Consider the following 6098-nt stretch of genomic DNA (forward strand, 5'->3'; position numbering starts at 1 on the left):
CTTTGTATTTTGAAAATTGTCCTTATAATAGATCGAAATTACATCTCCATGTCACCATACTTTTGATATGCCTTTCTGCTGCCTAAATGAGATATTTTCTGCTAATAATTCAATACGTGAAAAAAAATCGTTCAGGAGACTAATATATTTTCATGGATCATGCGGGTAGGAAGGAGAGGTGAGGGTAAGGGAGGGTCAAACACGTTCGGAGCAAACATAAAAAGTATTGTAAGCGCAACAAATTGCCAACACATTTGTGTACTTTTAACTTCGAGACGAAACACGTACTCGTAGGCGGGGGGTGTTAGAACATTTGTAATTAATTTTATGTTATTGTCAATATACAGTATACAATAGTTTAATAGGTTTATAATTATATTTAGGTGGTTTCATAAATTTTCTGGCAATGATGGAAACAGGGCAAATAATGTAGTTTGCAGGATTATCGAGGTTGTATGACATGGTTCGCTTTTAAATTCATCAATGTGGGATTACGACCGGATGAGGTTGGAGCTGGACCAAAAGCCAAAATGAAATAATGTGATTGAGCCCCGCCCCCGCCGCCCCTCTTGCCGCTAATCACATCAATTTCTGGCTTCAATTCGCAGCTGTTTATTTGCAAATCATTTACAGAGTCTATTTAATGACATCGAAATGTATGAATTATTAACTTTTATTGAACTAACTCACTCCCTATTATTTGATTTGATGTTATGTACATATGAAGTATATTGGAAGCTACAGTTAGTGGTAACTATTAATAGCGTTATTTTGTAGACTGTTAGCTGTCATTCTAGTTTCCGGCAACGGCAATAGATTCCCTAGCTGTCTCTAATCGATAGTATTTCACGGACTAAATGGGTACAATTTCAGAGTAGCCTATTGATTCTTTGTCACTGCAAGATGTCGAAGAATGGTTATAACATATTACACGTAATTACTAGATCTTTTTCAGAATTTCTTTAATAAGAGAAAAGTTTGAAGTCAAAATGTCCAATTAAAACTTGAAAGTTCCAGAACATCGCATACATTCAGTTCTCCAGTTAAGTAAGTTTAGAGCTTAAACTTACAAATTAACTTGCAACATTTCGCATCGATGTGGTTTGAAGGGAACAATGTAGCGAGAAGCGTTGCACCTTTACCTCACTGTGGTTTGCTGGCAGATAAAATAGTTGGTTTACAATGTTGTATTGATTCATTTGTGAGGTTTTAATTAATCTAAATAATTTAATAGTGTTTTATAAATTCCAACTTTGTCTGTCAGAAGACAGTTTTTCTTCTAACCTTTTGAAATTTCTTTGTTCTTTTAAATAGATTTTACTTATTATTTGTCTTTCTAATTTCTCTAATGTTGTGAGTGTTTACTAAACGGTACATAAATGTGTTAGTTTTAAAACTAAAATGACTCCACGTACAATTTATATCGTTGTAATACAGCTTTTCAATACAATACGAGTACAATGCATATTTATTGGAAGCGTGTCGATACGCAGACCTCATTAGCAGTTAAAATATTGTGTTAATAACAAGAGCTGTTAATAAAGGCCCATAGGAATTTCGAATATTTATTTAATGTAGGAAAATCCAGACTAAGAATATTACACTAAATAATATTTAATTAAAGAAAGTAGCTTGATTAAAATTTTCAATCGTTCTCTATTAGGATCATTTGTAACTTTTTTATATTTGGTTTGTGGTTTTATAAATATAACACTAAGCGTGTAAATAAAATGTAAATGCGGTGCGGGTGTGGAAATGTGAAAACAAATCGCGGCGCGCCACGCAATGCAACACGGCTACACTGTTCATTGCGGTTATTACTTTAAATGCAGATATGTTACAAATGTATCTACTGTGAACATTCCTGCGCCACTCGCAAACTGATGTGGAACAAACGTACTTGTTCATCTTATCACTTATACAATTAAATTCATCAAGCATGGATGAACTTACTAGAATTTTGTGAACATATTTCTTTCTAAAAATACACTGGTGATCTAAACTTTCAATGTATTTGGAATAAAAAAACATAACTGAAATAAAATATCTCACAATTTTTAATTAAAAATATCTCGCATTGTAACATTTCCCAGGGAGCGTTTCTTACACAATGATTACGTGTGCGATTGCAGAAAGAATATTGAATGTTTAATGCGAGGGCACGCACGGCAACCAGCGCTGCCTTACTTGGCACCAGTCACTTGCCGCTCGCCGGATAATGAGCGATACGCAAACAATGAGGGCGCCACGGGAGCGCCAACACTGAGAATTAAACCATTCAGCTAGGAGGAGTGAGACGGCGAGGGGCAGGTGAGGGGAGTGCAGCCTGCTGATGACAGGGAAACTACTTTCTAAGCTCGAATGATTTCCAGGTCACGGCAGACTAGCATATCTTTTATGACACGCAATGGGAGACGCCAGCTCTTATGGAGGTCTAGACTTTGTTTACTGTAACTATCTGGTATCTAATGTGGGATATAATCATTGTAATTGTCATGTTTTACGTTTTGCCGAATAAATTTGATAGAGTACAGCGTGCGTTGTTTAACGCTTTTGTCAGTATTTTGCTTTTAATCAAACTAAGACAAGAACCACCGGGTGTTTCAGAAGACAAACACCAAACGTTTTTGCACGCTTCATATTAACAAATTCCGAGTCTACGCCAGTCTACGACTGCCTACGACAGTTTTTGAAGTAGCTGCAAATTAATGGTTAGCGTGAAATCACACAAAAGAAATAAAAAACCATTTATAAGACTTGAAACCTTTGAAGACGTGAATTCTATAAATGTTCTTAGAATAACGTAGCAATAACAAAACACAATCACAGAGTTACAAATAAATCGAGCTAATTTTATTGGTTGAAGTTTTTTACAATAGACAATAATGTAAAGGGCAATAATAGTAAATGAGAGGTCTGTTTGAAGAGGACTTTATCCAGACAGTTTGCGCGGCAAACGGCATTAAACCTTTAGTTTTTATTATTATCGTTATTGCTCTCGAAATGAAGGCGAACGCAGCATCCAATTATAAAGTGACGTTAAATATTTTTATTGAAACTATTTAACTCAGAACTGGTCTTAAACTTAAACTTGATCATTTTGTTATTTTTACAGTTCAAATTAACTACAAAACAATCACTTTTTTTACCATAGTTGTGTATTTTAAAATATTAAGTTTTTCTTTGTGCGAAATAAAATGTACGTCTTGAGAATAAAGTTTTCATTTCTTTCGTATTTTAATTGCATTACATATTCTTTAACATGTAGACGAGTACACATATATGTAGTCACATAGACGTAAAAAGTGCACACTACAATGCTATGCAAGGAGCGCAGTTCAATGCTATCAGTTCAGTTGCAAAGAAATCGCGTCAAACATTTATTTGCAGTTCATCGACACGACTGCAGCTTTATCTGCGACGGGAATAAATCAAATAGAATATCATTTATTGGTAACATAGATGCGGGGCGTGGGGCGTGGGGCGAAGGGCGCGGGGGGCGGGGTACAGGGGGCGCGGAGCCCAGGGCGTCGGGCAGACAGATAGTTTATAGAATTAAAGCAACGTGTAACTTAAAGTGTTTTAACTTTGATCAACAATATTAACCGCTCAAAGTTATGAATTAATAAAGTAAAGTCTTGTATAAATGTATTATATTATAAATGTAACTAAATTTGATAACATTTCACCTTTTGGCGCCTTTGGTAGCCTAGCGGCAATATTAAGCAAGATTAGATTAGTTAGTTGGTACATTTGCGAGTTAACTGCTGACGTGTGACTGTTAGCGTGTGTCGTCCGAGTCCAACTGTCCTGTGCTACTACGAGTGTTTTCTTTAATTTCTATTGATCGACCCTATATTCAAAACAAGGCGATCAAATAAGATAGTTGCATAAGGAAACTATTTAACATTTTCAGGGTCAGTGGATCTCTGAGGATCGTCTTAATTGTTATGAACTCTTGCTCAAATAAAATGTGTTAACAGCCTTAGAAGAAACAATTCTAGGCGTTTTACGCGAAACCTATGCTAGTGATGTTTTCCCTCTTTATAAACGGCCTCATTAGCGCCCTCCTCGCCCCGCCGCGCCTCTCCCGCACACCCCGTTGCCTGCGCCGACATAAAATATTAGGGTGTCATTCCAGGGCAGGGTATTTGCGACGCGTAAGAAGAATAGCGAAGTGCAAACGGGAAAAACAAAGGAGCAAGGATAAATATCATCACGATTAATCTGGATAGAATGGGTTGGCAGAGCATGCAAAGATTTGCATTTGTTTATCGCCTTTGGTGTCGCAGCCGCTGGCATTTTTTGTGACGGTTTACCACCTTACGTTCCATAGAAAAATAAATCATGTGTTTTTTTATTTGAGTAGTAAATATTAAATAGATAGCGAGAACAGATAAGAAAAAAATTAATCCCAGCAAAAACACAGCAACTTTAATCTATTTTAACTTGTAAGTTTACGCGTTGGTCAAAATTCCGAGTACTTTTGTACGATACTCAGCGCTACTCAAATTATGATTTGCTCCGGTAGCTGACAGAGGTTAATAATTTTTCTATTTATTATAATTAGGTAGAGCGGCGCAGGTATAAAGTGTAATTTAATTATCTAGGAACGTGTGAGGGGCGGCAGCGGCATGCTAACGAGCGGACCTCGTAACTGTCGCCTTGTGCAACCTTTTAACGCAATATCAGTATATTATCTCAAATTGTTATGGGAAAGGAAAATAGTTACGTACTTTCTAAGTATTTGAAATGTATGTTTTTAAATTGTAACCCAGTAGAAATACATATATCCTCGTATATAATGTAATTTTCTACTGAAACTGCTCGATATCAAAACTCTGAGTAAAACGTACCAATTAATTAGAAAATGTTATCGAAAAACAATTAAATGTGAAGTGATGAAAATTGCAATATTTTATTAGTTTACTTGTATATCTATACCTGGAGGATAATAAAACCTAGTTAATAACAAGTCATTATCGCGAAATAAGTATATGGAAGTCCGACATACAATTAATTTGCCTTCACTCTTTATTTATACGAGTATTTGGTTATGACATGCTAATTACATTTTTTGGGTTCGTACGTGTGCATTTACGTACTACATGTTACTTGGTCTGCCTACCTCTTTTGACCTAACGAGAGCTACGATTGCTTATAACACATACCATCTGATATCTAAACGTACACTCTAAATATCTTTAACAATATTATTATTGTAACATTAAACGATTTAAATTACGCATAGTATCTTAAATTTTCGAACAGAGATATAATAAGGCGAGTATTTTATAAATGACATCACTTCCTCTTCAAACATTTTGTGAGTAAACCCCCGAATAGGGTTCAATCTACATTTTTATTGTGATCCTAGATTATATTTAAAAAGGACTCGCGCGGTCGCCCCCGGCTCGGGCCAGCTCGGCCCGACGCGGCGCGGGTCGTAACGCTCCCACGATATGCAAATAACCCCTTATTTTTCTTCTCTTATCGTACACGTAGCATTGTAAATGTTATATGTTATATCTATTTAACAGTTAAGACATGAAACTTTATAATTAACAAAAATGTTCGTCTGCCGCCCGGCGAAACAAGCCGTTAGACCGCGGTAACTTGAGTAATCAGAAAAATAGAAATTTTATCATGAGTTTCTACGAAAAAAAAACATGAATGAAAACTTTATTTCATTTTATATTCTAGGAAAGTCGGGTATTTTATCATATTTCGTAAAGGTAAAATCAAAATTCATTTGTTTTTTAATTAACTGTATGACAAAAAAGGCGTTGTTACATTTGTGATGAACTTTGCATATATCGATATTGATGATGGACATGGGACAGGGTAAGGAGCCTGGGAATGGGACGTATTGTGTTAGACGAGAGATGGCGCGGGGTCACGCGGCTGTCAACGGACTTAGCAATTACATATTCGGTGCACGGAGGGCGGAGGGCCGAGATTACAGCAGGCGCACTCGGGTTATAAATAATAAGCCCTTATAAATAAAGGGACGGTCAAGTGTTGCGGCCGTAGCATATTAAAAGTAAAATATCACCTCCCTTTTTAAATTCGCAAGGCTTAGCCGCCGCGTTATCGTC

The sequence above is a fragment of the Papilio polytes genome, unplaced genomic scaffold (genome assembly GCF_000836215.1).
Source record: "Papilio polytes unplaced genomic scaffold, Ppol_1.0 DF824146.1, whole genome shotgun sequence".
NCBI lineage: Eukaryota > Metazoa > Arthropoda > Insecta > Lepidoptera > Papilionidae > Papilio > Papilio polytes.